Genomic DNA, 19418 nt, shown 5'->3' with positions numbered 1-19418 from the left:
TCTGGGTTTGGTCTGGGTGAGGGTTTGGTCTGGGTGAGGGTTTGGTCCGGGTGAGGGTTTGATCCGAGTGAGGGTTTGGTCCGGGTGAGGGTTTGGTCTGGGTGAGGGTTTGGTCCGAGTGAGGGTTTGGTCCGGGTGAGGGTTTGGTCTGGGTGAGGGTTTGGTCCGAGTGAGGGTTTGGTCCGTGTGAGGGTCTGGCCCGGGTTTGGTCCGGGTGAGGATTTGGTCCGAGTAAGGGTTTGGTCTGGGTTTGGTCCGGGTGAGGTTTAGGGCCGGGTTTGCTCCAGCCCCGCTCTCTGCATTCCTTGGAGAGGTTGAACTGGTGTGATTCGGTTCGGCTCCGCCTCCTGTCACTGAGTTACGTGATATCTAAACTGCTGACGGGATTATTGTTTAAATGTCAGGGCGGGGTTTCTGTGCTAGATAAGGCTCAGCTCAGAGCGAGAGAAATCACAGAATCCGGAGCAGAGAGAGAGAGAGAGAGAGAGAGAGCCGGATCCGTGCTGACCTTCCCCAGGACAGGACAGAGCAGTGTGTCCAACTGCAGACAGGTGAAGTCCAACTCCTTTCAATAGCTCCTGTCTATATAAATCCAAACCTTTCTTGTCCCTGTATGGCAACCCACCCTGCTCTGTCCCCTGGGGTGGTGAATGCCTGACCTGGGGATCAGTGTCAGTCCCACCCCTGTGCTGAGCCAGTGTGAGACCGGCTCTCCCCAACTCCCCAAACTCTCGGGATTACACTGTGTGGGATATTAAATATCTTCGGAGTGTTTTTGAAATTACGGGGGTGGGTACCGCAGGGCTCAGTACTCGGTCCCTTACTTTTTGTGGTATATATCAATGATTTAAACTTAAATGTAGGTGGTAAGATAAAGAAGTTTGCAAATGATACAAACATTGGCTGATGAGGAAAGCTTTAGGCTGCAGGAAGATATTGATGAACTGGTCAGTTGGACAGAAACGTGGAAAATCGAATTCAATCTGCAAGGTAAGGGAATATACAATAAATGGGAGGATACCGAGTGGTGTGGAGGTGGTTAGTGTATGTCCCTGAAGGTATCAGGCCAGGTGGATAAGGTAGTTACGAAGGCATACAGAATGCTTGCCTTTATTAGCCGAGGCATGGAATACAAGAGCAGAGAGGGTTATGCTTGAACTGTATAATACTCTGGTTAGACCACAGCTGGAGTACTGCGGGCAGTTCTGGTCACCACATTACAGGAAATATATGATTGCACAAGAGAGGGTACAGAGGAGGTTTACGAGGATGTTGCCGGGAGTGGAGAATTTTAGCAATGAGGAAAGGATGGATAGGCTGGAGCCGTAACCTACATGGCTACGGACCTAGTGCTGGAAGGTGGGATTAGGCTGGACAGCTCTTCTTCAACCAGGGCGGTCACGATAGGCTGAATGGCCTCCTTCCATGTCGTAATTTATCTTTGAGTGAGGGGGAGAGTGGGATTAGACTGGGTGGGATATTAAAGTGTGTGGGGAGTGAGGGGAGAGTGGGACTAGACTGGGTGGGATATTAAAGGGTGTGGGGAGTGAGGGGGAGAGTGGGATTAGACTGGGTGGGATATTAAAGGGTATGGGGAGTGAGGGGGAGAGTGGGATTAGACTGGGTGGGATATTAAAGGGTACGGGTAGTGAGGGGGAGAGTGGGATTAGACTGGGTGGGATATTAAAGGGTATGGGGAGTGAGGGGGAGAGTGGGATTAGACTGGGTGGGATATTAAAGGGTACGGGGAGTGAGGGGGAGGGTTGGATTAGACTGGTTGGGATATTAAAGGGTACGGGGAGTGAGGGGGAGAGTGGGATTAGACTGGGTGGGATATTAAAGGGTATAGGGAGTGAGGGGAGAGTGGGATTAGACTGGGTGAGATATTAAAGGGTACGGGGAGTGAGGGGGAGGGTTGGATTAGACTGGGTGGGATATTAAAGGTACGGGGAGTGAGGGAGAGAGTGGGATTAGACTGGGTGGGATATTAAAGGGTACGGAGAGTGAGGGGGAGAGTGGGATTAGACTGGGTGGGATATTAAAGGGTATGGGGAGTGAGGGGGAGAGTGGGATTAGACTGGGTGGGATATTAAAGGGTACGGGGAGTGAGGGGGAGGGTTGGATTAGACTGGTTGGGATATTAAAGGGTACGGGGAGTGAGGGGGAGAGTGGGATTAGACTGGGTGGGATATTAAAGGGTATAGGGAGTGAGGGGAGAGTGGGATTAGACTGGGTGAGATATTAAAGGGTACGGGGAGTGAGGGGGAGGGTTGGATTAGACTGGGTGGGATATTAAAGGTACGGGGAGTGAGGGAGAGAGTGGGATTAGACTGGGTGGGATATTAAAGGGTACGGGGAGTGAGGGGGAGAGTGGGATTAGACTGGGTGGGATATTAAAGGGTATGGGGAGTGAGGGGGAGAGTGGGATTAGACTGGGTGGGATATTAAAGGGGACGGGGAGTGAGGGGGATTATCATGATAACTCCCTTCTATTTTGGTCTCCCTTGTCTGATGTCCCATTGACCTGACTAACGATTGTGTGATCCGCACATTGTGCTCCTAGTGTCCAAATCCAGATCATAGCAATACACTGGGCCCTGGGGGAAGCACTCCAGCCATCACTCGTGCCATGGGACCCGCACTGTACAATGTGAGTTCAGATCCGACCAGGGCAGTTTGAGAATTTGAATTAATTTCAAAAGAAGCGGGAAGTGAAAAGCTAGGATCAGTAACGGTAACTATGAAGCTGTTGGAAATTTCGTAGAAACCCAACTGGTTCACTAATGTCCTTTCGGGAAGGAAACCTGCCGATTCTGTCCCTGCCACAGCACCGAACCGGCTCTCATCAAAGTCACAAATGACATCCTTTGTGCCAGTGACAAAGGTAAACTATCCCTCCTCGTCCTTCTCGACCTGTCTGCAGCCATTGACACGGTTGACCACTCCATTCTCCTCCAACACCTCTCCACCATCGTCCAGCTGGGTGGGACTGCACTCGCCTGGTTCCATTCTTATCCATCTCATCGTAACCAGAGAATCTCCAGCAACAGCTTCTCTTCCCGCCCCCGCATCGTTACCTCCGGTGTCCCCCCAGGATCTATCCTTGGCCCCTCCTATTTCTCATCGACATGTTGCCCCTCGGTGACATCATCCGGAAACACGGAGTCAGTTTCCACATGTAATCTGAGACACCCAGCCCTACCTCACCCTCACTTCTCCCAACCCCTCCACGGTCTCTGATTCGTCAGACTGCTGGTCCGACATCCTGTCCTAGATGAGCAGAAATTCCTCCAACCAAATATTAGTAAAGCCGGAGCCATTGTTTTCGGTCCCCGCCACAAACTCCATTGCTGAGCCACCGATTCCATCCCTCTCCCCGGCCACTGTCTTGAGGCTGAGCCAATCCATTTGAACCTGGGCATTCTATTTGACCCCGAGATGAGCTTCCGACCACATACCATCTGCATCACCAAGACCACCTATTTGCACGCTGCAACATGGCCCGTCTCCGCCCGTGCCTCTGCTCATCCGCTGCTGAAACCCTCATCCGTGCCTTTGTTACCTCTGGACTCGACTATTCCAACGCACTCCTGGCTGGCCTTGCATCTTCCACCTCCATAAACTTGAACCTATCCAGAACTCCCGTATCCAAACTCGCACCAAGTCCCTCTCACCCATCGCCCCCGTGCCTCCTGACCTGCATTCTCTCCCGGTCCAGCAATGACTTTAATATTCTCATCCTTTTTTACAAATCCTTCAATGGCCTCGCCCCTCCCTATCTCTGTCGCCACCTCTGGCCCTACAAGCCGAGATCTCTGCGCTCCTCCAATTCTGGCCTCTTGAGCATTCATAATTTTAATCGCTCCACCGTTGGTGGCCATGCCTTCTGTTGCCTGGGTCCTAAGCTCTGGAATTCCTCCCCTAAACCTCTCCGCCTCTCTCTCCTTTTTTAAGACGCTCCTTAAAACCTACCTCTTTGACCAAGCTTTTGGTCATCTGCCCTAATAAGTTACTATGTGGTTTCGTGTTAGATTTTGACTGATAATTCTCCTGTGAAGCATTTGGGGCATTTTACTGTGTTAAAAATGCTATATGAATGCAAGTTAGAACCATAGAATTGTTTCAGCACAGAAGAAGGCCATTCATCCCGTCGAGCCCATGCCGGCGCTCTGCAAGAGCACTTCAAGCTAGTCCCACTGCCGCGCCCTCTCCACTTAGCCCTGCAAAAAAAAAAATTATTTCAGCTACTTATCCAACTCCCTTTTGAAAGCCGTGATTGAGTCTGCCTCCATCACCCTCTCAGGCCGTGCATTCCAGATCCTAATCACTCGCTGCATAAAAACATTTTCCCTCATGTTGCCTTTGGTTCTTCTGCCAATCACCTTAAATCTGTGTCCTCTGGTTCTCGACCCTTCCACCAATGGGAACAGTTTCTCTCTCTCTACTCTGTCCAGACCCCTCATGATTTTGAACACCTCGATCAAATCTCCTCGCAACCTTCTCTGCTCCAAGGGGAACAACCCCAGCTTCTCCAGTCTATCCCCGTAACTGAAGTCCCTCATCCCTGGAACTGTTCTGGTCAATCTCCTCTGCTCCCTCTCTAAGGCCTTCACATCCTTCCTAAAGTGTGGTGCCCAGAATTGGACACAATACTCCCGTTGAGGCCGAACAGTGTTTATAAAAGTTCATCATAACTTCCTGCTTTTGTATTCTCTGCCTCTATTTATGAAGCCCAGGATCCCGCAAGCTGTTTTAACCGTTTCTCACCCTGCCCTGCCACCTTCAATAATTTATACCCCAGGTCTCTCTGTTCATGTGCCCCCTTTAGAATTGTACCCTTTAGTTTATATTGCCTCTCCTCATTCCTCCCACCTGTCATGTATACAACCAGCATTGTAACCCATGTATAATCTGACCTAAGTTGTACACTGTGAGAACAATGACCACTAGGTGGTGAACTTGTGGGAGACACTTCTAACCTGGACCTTCGGGTAGAAAAGGGGAAGCTCCGCCCACCTTCATCACTTGAGTGCTAAGGAATAAAGGACAGGTCACAGACTGACCTTCTCTCAAGCATGGGCCTCGTGTCCATTAATACGTCCTTACTATACAGTATAAATGCACACGAGGCCCATGCTTGAGAGAAGGTCAGTCTGTGACCTGTCCTTTATTCCTTAGCACTCAAGTGATGAAGGTGGGTGGAGCTTCCCCTTTTATACCCGAAGGTCCAGGTTAGGAGTGTCTCCCACAAGTTCACCACCTAGTGGTCATTGTTCTCACAGTGTACAACTTAGGTCAGATTATACATGGGTTACAATGCTGGTTGAATACATGACACCACCAAAATGTATCACTTTGCACTTTTCTGTGTTAAATTCCATCTCCCACGTGCCCGCCCATTCCACCAGCCTGTCTGTGTCCTCTTGAAGACCATCACTATCCTCCTCACAGTTCACTATACTTCCAAGTTTTGTTATCTGCAAAGTTTGAAATTATGCCATGTACACCCAAGTCCAAGTCATTAATATAGATGAAGAAAAGCAGTGGTCCCAGAATCGACCCCTGGGGAACAACACTGTATATCTTGTCATTACCTTACCTGGTCTGGGCATAAATGTGACTCCAGTCCCATACCAATGTGGTTAACTCTGAACTGTCCTCTGAAGTGACCTGGCAAATCACTCACTTGTCTCTCTCTCTCTGTCTCTCTGTCCCTCTCCCTCTCTCTCTCTCTCTCTCTCTGCCCCCCCCCCACCCCCACCCCCCGCCCTCCCTGCCGTGTCTCTCTCCCTCTCTCTCTGTCCCTTTATCCCCTGACTTGTATTGTTGTAACCTGCTGTAATGGGTGTGTCAGGGGAAGATTTTGGACAGATACTGTCTGGAGCTGGCTGGAATCCAGCAGAGAGCACTCTGAACTTTGACCCTGCTTACGCACTGAGAGCTGTTCCATGGCAACAGGCTGCTGACCGAGGGCCGTGTGGCTCTTTGTCGGCCAGAATGGCCTCCTTCTGCACTGTAAGTTTCTATGTTTCTCGGCGCTGGTCAGTGTTTTGGCTTCTGGGCATCTGGCAAAGTGTCTGCTGACAGACGGGAATACTGGCGAGTCTCAGACCTGCAGAGCCAACAACAATGGCAGTAGCTGTGACCTCGGAACCACAGGACAGGGTCAGGCCAGGACACGGAGGTCTGAAATAATGAGACTGCTGGGTAATTGGCATCACAGTGAGATAAGAAAGGACTTGCATTTATAGAGCGCCTTTCACCACATTGCGATGTCCCAAAGCGCTTCACCCAATGAAGTACATTAGAGGTTTAGTCACTGTTGTACTATAGCAAATGCGGCAGCCAATTTGCACAGCAAGATCCTACAGACAGTGCGGTGCTCCCTCAGCACTGCCCCTCCAACAGTGCAGCACTCCCTCAGTACTGCCCCTCCAACAGTGCAGCACTCCCTCAGTACTGGCCCTCCAACAGTGCAGCACTCCCTCAGTACTGCCCCTCCAACAGTGCAGCACTCCCTCAGCACTGCCCCTCCAACAGTGCAGCACTCCCTCAGTACTGCCCCTCCAACAGTGCAGCACTCCCTCAGTACTGCCCCTCCAACAGTGTAGCACTTCCTCAGTACTGCCCCTCTGACAGTGCAGCACTTCCTCAGTACTGCACCTCCAACAGTGCAGCACTTCCTCAGTACTGCCCCTCTGACAGTGCAGCACTTCCTCAGTACTGCCCCTCCAACAGTGCAGCGCTCCTTCAGTACTGCCCCTCTGACAGTGCAGCACTCCCTCAGTACTGCCCCTGGCGTATCAGACCCCACCCCTCACACTGGGGTATCAGACCCCCCCTCACACTCTCCCTCTCACACTGGGGTATCAGACCCCCCCTCACACTGGGGCATCAGACCCCCCCCCCCGCACACTGGGGTATTAGACCCCCAGCCCTCACACTGGGGTATCAGACCCCCCTCACACTGGGGCATCAGACCCCCCCTCACACTGGGGTATTAGACAGTCCCCCTCACATGGGGCATCAGACCCCCCCCCGCACACTGGGGTATTAGACCCTCCCCCCTCACATGGGGCATCAGACCCACCCTCACACTGGGGCATCAGACCCCACCTCACACTGGGGTATTAGACCCCCCCCCCTCACATGGGGCATCAGACCCCCCCCCCACACTGAGGTATTAGACCCCTCCTCACACTGGGGCATCAGACCGCCCCTCACACTGGGGCATCAGACCCCTCTTCACACTCTCCCCCTCACACTGGGGCATCAGACCCCCCCTCACACTAGGGCATCAGACCCCCCCTCACACTCTCCCCCTCACACTGGGGCATCAGACCCCCCCTCACACTGGGGCATCAGACCCCCCCTCACACTCTCCCCCTCACACTGGGATATCAGACCCCCCCTCACACTGGGGCATCAGACCCCCCCTCACACTCTCCCCCTCACACTGGGGCATCAGACCCCCCTCACACTCTCCCCCTCACACTGGGGCATCAGACCCCCCCGCACACTGGGGCATCAGACGCCCCCCTCACACTGGGTTTTCAGACCCCCCCCTCACACTGGGGCATCAGACCCCCCCGCACACTGGGGCATCAGACGCCCCCCTCACACTGGGTTTTCAGACCCCCCCCGCACACTGGGGCATCAGACCCCCCCCGCACACTGGGGTATCAGACCCCCCCCTCACACTGGGGTATCAGACCCCCCCCCTCACACTGGGGTATCAGACCCCCCCTCACACTGGGGTATCAGACCCCCCCTCACACTGGGGCATCAGACCCCCCCCGCACACTGGGGCATCAGACCCCCCCCGCACACTGGAGTATCAGACCCCCCCCTCACACTGGGGCATTAGACCCCCCCCGCACACTGGGGCATCAAACCCCCCCCCCCCTCACACTGGGGCATCAGACCCCCCCCTCACACTGGGGTATCAGACCCCCCCTCACACTGGGGCATCAGACCCCCCCTCACACTGGGGTATCAGACCCCCCCTCACACTCTCCCCCTCACACTGGGGTATCAGACCCCCCCGCACACTAGGGCATCAGATCCCCCCTCACACTGGGGCATCAGACCCCCCCTCACACTGGGGTATCAGACCCCCCCTCACACTGGGGTATCAGACCCCCCCTCACACTCTCCCCCTCACACTGGGGTATCAGACCCCCCTCACACTGGGGTATCAGACCCCCCCTCACACTCTCCCCTTCACACTGGGGCATCAGACCCCCCCCCACACTGGGGCATCAGACCCCCCCTCACACTGGGGTATCAGACCCCCCCTCACACTGGGGTATCAGACCCCCCCTCACACTCTCCCCCTCACACTGGGGTATCAGACCCCCCCTCACACTCTCCCCCTCACACTGGGGTATCAGACCCCCCTCACACTCTCCCCCTCACACTGGGGTATCAGAACCCCCTCACACTCTCCCCCTCACACTGGGGTATCAGACCCCCCCTCACACTCTCCCCCTCACACTTGGGTATTAGACCCCCCCCTCACACTCTCCCCCTCACACTGGGGTATCAGACCCCCCTCACACTCTCCCCCTCACACTGGGGTATCAGAACCCCCTCACACACTCCCCCTCACACTGGGGTATCAGACCCCCCCTCACACTCTCCCCCTCACACTGGGGTATCAGACCCCCCCCTCACACTCTCCCCCTCACACTGGGGTATCAGACCCACACTCATCTGCCAGGATTGTGTTCAGCGACGCAAGCAGCGACGGGGTGAGCTTTGATGTGTGTGAGGAATGCAAACAGTCGGTCACAGATGGCCCACTCCAGCTCGGGGTGTGGAGAGGACAGGCTGCAACTGAGTGGATAGGAATTCAAAGCAGATTTATCTGATGATACACTCCCAGCAATCTGCAATCCACAGCGACCAATACCAGCACAACCCGTGCTGTACCTGCCATGGGAGTGTTTGATGGGACAGTGTAGAGGGAGCTTTACTCTGTATCTAACCCGTGCTGTACCTGCCCTGGGAGTGTTTGATGGGACAGTGTAGAGGGAGCTTTACTCTGTATCTAAACCCGTGCAGTACCTGCCCTGGGAGTGTTTGATGGGACAGTGTAGATAGAGCTTTACTCTGTATCTAACCCGTGCTGTACCTGCCCTGGGAGTGTTTGATGGGGACAGTGTAGAGGGAGCTTTACTCTGTATCTAACCCCCTGTACCTGCCCTGGGAGTGTTTGATGGGACAGTGTAGAGGGAGCTTTACTCTGTATCTAACCCCCTGTACCTGCCCTGGGAGTGTTTGATGGGGCAGTGTAGAGGGAGCTTTACTCTGTATCTAACCCCCTGTACCTGCCCTGGGAGTGTTTGATGGGGCAGTGTAGAGGGAGCTTTACTCTGTATCTAACCCCCTGTACCTGCCCTGGGAGTGTTTGATGGGACAGTGTAGAGGGAGCTTTACTCTGTATCTAACCCCGTGCTGTACCTGCCCTGGGAGTGTTTGATGGGGCAGTGTAGAGGGAGCTTTACTCTGTATCTAACCCCTGTACCTGCCCTGGGAGTGTTTGATGGGACAGTGTGGAGGGAAATGTTCAACAGGCACCTGCTGTTTTGGAGCGGGAGAGTGAAGGGGATTGCTGCTTACTGTTGCCCTGTCGGTATGGAGCAGGCTTGGGCCGAGTTCTGGTTACAGCAGAAAGCCCACTCCATCACCTCTCCCAGACTGGGACACTGGGACGTAGCTGGACAGGAATGATCGGACAAAGTGGGAGTCACCGACACAAGGGACCTTGCCACCCCTCACATCAGTCCATGTAACCAGAGTTTCTACTGTGTCAGCCATGTCTCAGTCACAAGGTCGCGGGTTCAAGTCCCGGTCCAGATACTTGAGCACATAATCCAGGCTGAGGGAGCACCGCACTGTCGGAGGGGCAGTACTGAGGGAGTGCCGCACTGTCGGAGGGGCAGTACTGAGGGAGCGCCGCACTGTCGGAGGGGCAGTACTGAGGGAGTGCCGCACTGTCGGAGGGGCAGTACTGAGGAAGTGCCGCACTGTCGGAGGGGCAGTACTGAGGGAGTGCTGCACTGTCGGAGGGGCAGTACTGAGGGAGCGCCGCACTGTCGGAGGGGCAGTACTGAGGGAGCGCCGCACTGTCGGAGGGGCAGTACTGAGGGAGTGCTGCACTGTCGGAGGGGCAGTACTGAGGGAGCGCCGCACTGTCGGAGGGGCAGTACTGAGGGAGCGCCGCACTGTTGGAGGGGCAGTACTGAGGAAGCAGTAGGACCCAAGTTCTACGGTCTCCTCTGCTCTCTCAGGCGGGCGTAAAATATCCCATGGCCCAACTCGAAGAAGAGCGGGGTGGCGGGGGAGGGAGCGGAGTTATCCCCAGTGCCTGGCCAATATTTATCGCTCAATGAGCAGCAGTGGAACAGATTATCGGAACATCGATCACAGCGTTGTGTGTGGGAGCTTGCTGTGCGCAATTTGGCTGCTGCGTTTCCTACATTACAGTAGTGACTACACGTCAAAAAGTACTTCACTGGCTGTAAAGCAATTTTGGGACATGTGATCACCCAGAAGCAACTGAAAATGGGAGTTCCACACAGGAAGGCAAGGCATTGTTAATCCTTTGGCCCTGCCCGAACAACACATCATCATCATAGGCAGTCCCTCGCAATCGAGGCAGACTTGCTTCCACTCTTAAAATCAGTCCTTAGGTGGCTGAACAGTCCAATACGAGAACCACAGTCCCTGTCACAGGTGGGACAGACAGTGTTTGAGGGAAGGGGAGGGTGGGACTGGTTTGCCGCACGCTCCTTCCGCTGCCTGCGCTTGACTTCTGCATGCTCTCGGCGACGAGACTCGAGGTGCTCAGCACCTTCCCGGATGCTCTTCCTCCACTTAGGGCGGTCTTTGGCCAGGGACCTCCCAGGTGTCAGTGGGGATGTTGCACTTTATCAGGGAGGCTTTGAGAGTTTCCTTGTCACGTTTCCTCTGCCCACTTTTGGCTCGTTTGCCGTGAAAGATTTCTGTGTAAAGCGCTTGCTTTGGGAGTCTCGTGTCTGGCATGTGAGCAATGTGACCTGCCCAGTGGAGCTGGTCAAGTGTGGTCAGACCCCAACACTGCACGAGGTAGAAAAAGCCATAAGACAGCTTAAAAACAACAAGGCTGCAGGAGCGGATGGAATCCCTGCTGAGGCACTGAAGTAAGGCGGAGAGGCACTGCTGGCGTGAATACATGACCTCATCGCTCTCATCTGGAGAGAGGAGAGCATGTCGGGAGATCTCAGAGATGCAGTGATCGTGACAATCTTTAAAAAAGGGGACAAGTCCAACTGAGGCAATTGCACAGTCTCTTTTTATTGAATCAAAGATGGGAGGAACAGAGTTCAGTGAGCTAATGTAAATAAAATTGGTTATAGATTAGCCCAGTAGCTCTGACACGTTGCAGATGCTCTGGTGTGCAAATATTTGCCATTGCTCAGAATGACAGTCCAGGAATTGCATTCCACACCAGCGATGACAGCCGGTTTATTAACCACCCACACTGGTTACTGAGGGGGCTGGGTGCAGCAAGAAGGGTTTACATGCTCAAACTTGTTCTGAATTAGCAGCCCATTGACATAACAGCACACCACAGAGCCTGTGTTGTTGGTTTTGTTAAGCACCCTGATGAGTTTAGCCAAGGGTACGGTGCACACCGTCACCTGTGGAGTCTCCCACCTCTTCCCGACTACCTGCCTGCTGGGCCGACGGACATCAGAGGGTTCACTGTCTGTCTGTCTGTCCCTCGCTGTCTGTCTGCCCCTCGCTGTCTGTCTGTCTGTCCCTCGCTGTCTGTCTGTCTGTCCCTCGCTGTCTGTCTGTCCCTCGCTGTCTGTCTGTCCCTCACTGTCTGTCTGTCCCTCGCTGTCTGTCTGTCTGTCCCTCGCTGTCTGTCTGTCTGTCCCTCGCTGTCTGTCTGTCCCTCGCTGTCTGTCTGTCCCTCACTGTCTGTCTGTCCCTCGCTGTCTGTCTGTCTGTCCCTCGCTGTCTGTCTGCCCCTCGCTGTCTGTCTGTCTGCCCTTTGCTGTCTGTCTGCCCCTCGCTGTCTGTTTGTCTGCCCCTCGCTGTCTGTCTGCCCCTCGCTGTCTGTCTGTCTGCCCCTCGCTGTCTGTCTGTCTACCCCTCGCTGTCTGTCTGTCTACCCCTCGCTGTCTGTCTGTCTGTCCCTCGCTGTCTGTCTGTCTGCCCCTCGCTGTCTGTCTGTCTGTCCCTCGCTGTCTGTCTGCCTGCCCCTCGCTGTCTGTCTGCCCTTCGCTGTCTGTCTGTCTGCCCCTCGCTGTCTGTCTGTCTACCCTTCGCTGTCTGTCTGTCTGTCCCTCGCTGTCTGTCTGTCTGCCCTTCGCTGTCTGTCTGTCTGCCCCTCGCTGTCTGTCTGTCTGCCCCTCGCTGTCTGTCTGTCCCTCGCTGTCTGTCTGCCCCTCGCTGTCTGTCTGTCTACCCCTCGCTGTCTGTCTGTCTGTCCCTCGCTGTCTGTCTGTCTACCCCTCGCTATCTGTCTGTCTGTCCCTCGCTGTCTGTCTGTCTACCCCTCGCTGTCTGTCTGTCTGTCCCTCGCTGTCTGTCTGCCCCTCGCTGTCTGTCTGTCCCTCGCTGTCTGTCTGTCCCTCGCTGTCTGTCTGTCTGCCCCTCGCTGTCTGTCTGTCTACCCCTCGCTGTCTGTCTGTCTGCCCCTCGCTGTCTGTCTGTCCCTCGCTGTCTGTCTGTCTACCCCTCGCTGTCTGTCTGTCTGCCCCTCGCTGTCTGTCTGTCTGCCCCTCGCTGTCTGTCTGTCCCTCGCTGTCTGTCTGTCTACCCCTCGCTGTCTGTCTGTCTGTCCCTCGCTGTCTGTCTGCCCCTCGCTGTCTGTCTGTCCCTCGCTGTCTGTCTGTCCCTCGCTGTCTGTCTGTCTGCCCCTCGCTGTCTGTCTGTCTACCCCTCGCTGTCTGTCTGTCTGCCCCTCGCTGTCTGTCTGTCTACCCCTCGCTGTCTGTCTGTCTGCCCCTCGCTGTCTGTCTGCCCCTCGCTGTCTGTCTGTCTACCCCTCGCTGTCTGTCTGTCTGCCCCTCGCTGTCTGTCTGTCTGTCCCTCGCTGTCTGTCTGTCCCTCGCTGTCTGTCTGTCCCTCGCTGTCTGTCTGCCCCTCGCTGTCTGTCTGTCTGTCCCTCGCTGTCTGTCTATCCCTCGCTGTCTGTCTGTCCCTCGCTGTCTGTCTGTCCCTCGTTGTCTGTCTGTCCCTCGCTGTCTGTCTGTCTGTCCCTCGCTGTCTGTCTGTCCCTCGCTGTCTGTCTGTCTGCCCCTCGCTGTCTGTCTGTCCCTCGCTGTCTGTCTGTCCCTCGCTGTCTGTCTGTCCCTCATTGTCTGTCTGTCCCTCGCTGTCTGTCTGTCTGTCCCTCGCTGTCTGTCTGTCCCTCGCTGTCTGTCTGCCCCTCGCTGTCTGTCTGTCTGCCCTCGCTGTCTGTCTGTCTACCCCTCGCTGTCTGTCTGTCTGTCCCTCGCTGTCTGTCTGTCTGTCCCTCGCTGTCTGTCTGTCCCTCGCTGTCTGTCTGCCCCTCGCTGTCTGTCTGTCTGCCCTCGCTGTCTGTCTGTCTACCCCTCGCTGTCTGTCTGTCTGTCCCTCGCTGTCTGTCTGTCTACCCCTCGCTGTCTGTCTGTCTGTCCCTCGCTGTCTGTCTGTCTGTCCCTCGCTGTCTGTCTGTCTGTCCCTCGCTGTCTGTCTGTCTGTCCCTCGCTGTCTGTCTGTCTGTCCCTCGCTGTCTGTCTGTCTGTCCCTCGCTGTCTGTCTGTCTGTCCCTCGCTGTCTGTCTGTCTGTCCCTCGCTGTCTGTCTGTCTGCCCCTCGCTGTCTGCCCTCGCCGAGCACCTTCACCACACGGACTGCAGCAGTACAAAACGGCTCCCACCACTTTCTCGAAGGTAATTAGCGACGGGAAATAAATGCCGGCCTGGCCAGCGACGCCCACATCCGGTGAATGAACAAAGAAACACAGATGGCCCTGCCCCTGGTGAAGGTTCACTCATATTACCATCTAATGTTGTTCTGCAGAAACATTGCTTTCTTTCATTCCCTTAGCTTCTCGTTCCATATTTATACAAAGAGCCGTATTGTCCTCTCACACGCCCCACCTTCATTTTCAGATCTGTTGGGCACTAACTACTCCACACTCACTCTCTCCGTGTCCATTCACGTAATCCCATTTAACCCTGAAGAGAAACTCCTATTTCGATAGAGCCTGTCACAAGCTCAGGGTGTACCCACATCGCTTTACAGCCAGTGAAGCACTTTGTAGTGTCATGTAGTCACTGATGTAGTGCAGGAAACGCGGCTAACAATTTGTGCACAGCATATCCCACAAACAGCAATGTGATAAATGAACAGATAATCTGTTTTAGTGATGTCGATTGAGGGATAATCATGGGCCCAGGAACATCGCACAGAATTCCCCTGCTCTTCTTGGAATAGTCTCATGGGATCTTTTACATTCACCCGAGAGAGCCTCAGTTTAATTACCTCAGTCTTGCCCCTCCGACAGTGCAGCCCTCCCTCAGTACTGACCCTCCGATAGTGCAGCCATCCCTCAGTACTGACCCTCCGACAGTGCGACGCTCCCTCAGTACTGCCCCTCCGACAGTGCGACGCTCCCTCAGTACTGCCCCTCCGACAGTGCGGCCCTCCCTCAGTACTGCCCCTCCGACAGTGCGACGCTCCCTCAGTACTGACCCTCCGATAGTGCAGCACTCCCTCAGTACTGCCCCTCCGACAGTGCGACGCTCCCTCAGTACTGCCCCTCCGACAGTGCGGCGCTCCCTCAGTACTGACCCTCCGATAGTGCAGCACTCCCTCAGTACTGCCCCTCCGACAGTGCGACGCTCCCTCAGTACTGCCCCTCCGACAGTGCGATGCTCCCTCAGTACTGACGCTCCGACAGTGCGGCACTCCCTCACTACTGACCCTCCGACAGTGCAGCACTCCCTCAGTACTGCCCCTCCGACAGTGCAGCGCTCCCTCAGTACTGTCCCTCCGACAGTGCGGCACTCCCTCAGTACTGTCCTTCCGACAGTGCGGCACTCCCTCAGTACTGTCCTTCCGACAGTGCAGCACTCCCTCAGTACTGACCTTCCGACAGTGCAGCACTCCCTCAGTACTGCCCCTCCGACAGTGCAGCACTCCCTCAGTACTGCCCCTCCGACTGTGCGACGCTCCCTCAGTACTGACCCTCCGACAGTGCAGCACTCCCTCAGTACTGACCTTCCGACAGTGCAGCACTCCCTCAGTACTGACCCTCCGACAGTGCAGCACTCCCTCAGTACTGACCCTCCGACAGTGCAGCACTCCCTCAGTACTGACCTTCCGACAGTGCGATGCTCCCTCAGTACTGACCCTCCGACAGTGCGACGCTCCCTCAGTACTGACCCTCCGACAGTGCAGCACTCCCTCAGTACTGCCCCTCCGACAGTGCGACGCTCCCTCAGTACTGACCCTCCGACAGTGCAGCACTCCCTCAGTACTGACCCTCCGACAGTGCAGCACTCCCTCAGTACTGACCTTCCGACAGTGCGATGCTCCCTCAGTACTGACCCTCCGACAGTGCGACGCTCCCTCAGTACTGACCCTCCGACAGTGCAGCACTCCCTCAGTACTGCCCCTCCGACAGTGCGACGCTCCCTCAGTACTGACCCTCCGACAGTGCAGCACTCCCTCAGTACTGACCCTCCGACAGTGCGGCACTCCCTCAGTCCTGCCCCTCCGACAGTGCAGCACTCACTCAGTACTGACCCTCCGACAGTGCGGCACTCCCTCAGTCCTGCCCCTCCGACAGTGCAGCACTCACTCAGTACTGACCCTCCGACAGTGCAGCGCTCCCTCAGTCCTGCCCCTCCGACAGTGCAGCACTCCCTCAGTACTGCCCCTCCGACAGTGCAGCACTCCCTCAGTACTGCCGCTCAGTGTGAACTTGAGTCCATGACCCAGAGCCGAGAGTGCTCCCGACTCAGCCACTGACTGCATGGAATGCGACAGCTGTAACGATGCGCTGGTCGGAGTCCGCCTGCCCTCCAACCCGCCGTGTCACCCTCACCAGGAGCAGGTCTTGCGATGTGTTGAATCCCAGTGAACGGGACCAACCTCCCAGTTCGGGCATTGCGTGGATCGCTAACCATGCAGCTGATGCCGCTCCGCGATCAGTGGGTGAGGTCCTGTGGCCAAGTTGCTGCTGCAGAGACCCTCCCCCTCCTCCCCGGGTCAGGCCCCCCTGGGGTACAGAGACACCCCCCTCCCCGGGTCAGGCCCCCCTGGGGTACAGAGACCCTCCCCCTCCTCCCCGGGTCAGGCCCCCCTGGGGTACAGAGACACCCCCCTCCCCGGGTCAGGCCCCCCTGGGGTACAGAGACCCTCCCCCTCCTCCCCGGGTCAGGCCCCCCTGGGGTACAGAGACACCCCCCTCCCCGGGTCAGGCCCCCCTGGGGTACAGAGACCCTCCCCCTCCTCCCCGGGTCAGGCCCCCCTGGGGTACAGAGACCCCCCCTCCACGGGTCAGGCCCCCCTGTGGTACAGAGACCCTCCCCCCCCTCCCCGGGTCAGGCCCCCCTGGGGTACAGAGACACCCCCCTCCCCGGGTCAGGCCCCCCTGGGGTACAGAGACCCTCCCCCTCCTCCCCGGGTCAGGCCCCCCTGGGGTACAGAGACACCCCCCTCCCCGGGTCAGGCCCCCCTGGGGTACAGAGACCCTCCCCCTCCTCCCCGGGTCAGGCCCCCCTGGGGTACAGAGACCCTCCCCCTCCTCCCCGGGTCAGGCCCCCCTGGGGTAGAGAGACACCCCCTCCCCGGGTCAGGCCCCCCTGGGGTACAGAGACCCTCCCCCTCCTCCCCGGGTCAGGCCCCCCTGGGGTACAGAGACACTCCCTCCCCGGGTCAGGCCCCCCTGGGGTACAGAGACCCTCCACCCCCCTCCCCGGGTCAGGCCCCCCTGGGGTACAGAGACCCCCCCTCCCCGGGTCATGCCCCCCTGGGGTACAAAGAACCCCCCCTCCCTGGGTCAGGCCTCCCTGGGGTACAGAGACCCCCCCCCCTGGGTCAGGCCCCCCTGGGGTACAAAGAACCCCCCCTCCCTGGGTCAGGCCTCCCTGGGGTACAGAGACCCCCCCCCTCCCTGGGTCAGGCCCCCCTGGAGTACAGAGACACCCCGCCTTCCTGGGTCAGGCCCCCCTGGGGTACAGAGACACCCCCTCCCCGGGTCAGGACCCCCTGGGATACAGAGACACCCCCTCCCCCTCACCCCCCCCGGATACAGATACACCCCCTCCCCCTCACCCCCCCCCCTGGATACAGAGACACCCCCTCCCTTTCACCCCCCTGGATACAGAGACACCCCCTCCCACTTACCCCACCCCCCTGGGGTACAGAGACACCCCTCCCCCCCACACAACCACTCCTCCCCACATAACCCCTCCCCCCCCACACAACCCCTCCCCCACACATAACCCGGTGGGGCGGGCAATAATCAAGGGAATAATGCAGGCATGTGAAAAAGGAACAGCAGTAATCATGGGCAATTTTAACCTACATATCGATTGGTCAAATCAAATCGCACTGGGTAGCCTTGAGGAGGAATTCATAGAATGCATACGGGATTGTTTCTTAGAACAGTATGTTACAGAACCTACAAGGGAGCAAGCCATCTTAGATCTGTCCTGTGTAATGAGACAGGAATAATAAATAATCTCCTAGTATAAGATCCTCTCGGAATGAGTGATCACAGTATGGTTGAATTTGTAATACAGATTGAGGGTGAGGAAGTAGTGTCTCAAACGAGCGTACTATGCTTAAACAAAGGGGACCACAGTGGGATGAGGGCAGAGTTGGCTAAAGTAGACTGGGAACATAGACTAAACGGTGGCACAATTGAGGAACAGTAAACTTGTGCAAAACATAAAAACAGATAGTAAAAGCTTTTATCGATATATAAAAGGAAAAGAGAGACTTAACTAAATGTTGGTCCCTTAGAAGAGGAGAAGGGGGATTTAATAATGGGAAATGTGGAAATGGCTGAGACCTTAAACAATTATTTTGCTTCGGTCTTCACAGTGGAAGATACAAAAACCATGCCAAAAATTGCTGGTCACAGGAATGTGGGAAGGGAGGACCTTGAGACAATCACTATCACTAGGGGGGGTAGTGCTAGACAGGCTAATGGGACTCAAGGTAGACAAGTCCCCTGGTCCTGATGAAATGCATTCCAGGGCATTAAAAGAGATGGCGGAAGTTATAGCAGATGCATTGGTTATAATCGACTAAAATTCTCTGGACTCTGGGGAGGTACCAGCGGATTGGAAAGCAGCTAATGTAACGCCTCTGTTTAAAAAAGGGGGCAGACAAAAGGCAGGTAACTATAGGCAGGTTAGTTTAACACCTGTAGTGGGGAAAATGCTTGAAGCTATCATTAAGGAAGAAATAGCGGGACATCTAGATAGGAATAGTGCAATCAAGCAGACGCAACATGGATTCATGAAGGGGAAATCATGTTGAACTAATTTACTGGAATTCTTTGAGGATATAACAAGCATGGTGGATGGAGGTGTACCGATGGATGTGGTGTCTTTAGATTTCCAAAAGCCATTCGATAAGGTGCCACACAAAAGGTTACTGCAGAAGATAAAGGTACGCGGAGTCAGAGGAAATGTATTAGCATGGATCGAGAATTGGCTGGCTAACAGAAAGCAGAGAGTCGGGATAAATGGATCCTTTTCGGGTTGGAAATCGGTGGTTAGTGGTGTGCCACAGGGATCGGTGCTGGAACCACAACTGTTTACAATATACATCGGTGACCTGGAAGAGGGGACAGAGTGTAGTGTAACAAAATTTGCAGATGACACAAAGATTAGTGGGAAAGCGGGTTGTGTAGAGGACACAGAGAGGCTGCAAAGAGATTTAGATAGGTTAAGCGAATGGGCTAAGGTTTGGCAGATGGAATACAATGTCGGAAAATGTGAGGTTATCCACCTTGGGAAAAAAAACAGTAAAAAGGAATATTATTTGAATGGGGAGAAATTACAACATGCTGCGGTGCAGAGGGACCTGGGGGTCCTTGTGCATGAATCACAAAAAGTTAGTTTGCAGGTGCAGCAGGTAATCAGGAAGGCGAATGGAATGTTGGCCTTCATTGCGAGAGGGATGGAATACAAAAGCAGGGAGGTCCTGCTGCAACTGTATAGGGTATTGGTGAGGCCACACCTGGAGTACTGCGTGCAGTTTTGGTCACCTTACTTAAGGAAGGATATACTGGACTTGGAGGGGTTACAGAGACGATTCACTAAGCTGATTCCGGAGATGAGGGGGTTACCTTATGATGATAGATTGAGTAGACTGGGTCTTTACTCGTTGGAGTTCAGAAGGATGAGGGTGATCTTATAGAAACATTTA

The 19418-nt window shown here is 55.4% G+C and overlaps 1 protein-coding gene across 1 annotated transcript in view; it reads left to right on the top strand.

Annotated features, from left to right (window-relative positions):
- Positions 1 to 464: 464 nt before the first annotated feature.
- LOC139264044 (plectin-like) overlaps positions 465 to 19418 on the top strand; it is a 30788-nt gene continuing 11834 nt past the window's right edge. Inside the window, exon 1 of the mRNA XM_070880144.1 lies at positions 465 to 551. The gene's annotated coding sequence lies outside the window, so the exon portion shown is untranslated. The remainder of the gene's footprint in view (positions 552 to 19418) is intronic.

Source organism: Pristiophorus japonicus, chromosome 5 (assembly GCF_044704955.1).
Source record: "Pristiophorus japonicus isolate sPriJap1 chromosome 5, sPriJap1.hap1, whole genome shotgun sequence".
NCBI classification, from domain to species: Eukaryota; Metazoa; Chordata; class Chondrichthyes; family Pristiophoridae; genus Pristiophorus; species Pristiophorus japonicus.
The sequence above is the reverse complement of the archived record's forward strand: the minus strand, read 5'-3'. Positions and strand labels throughout refer to the sequence as shown.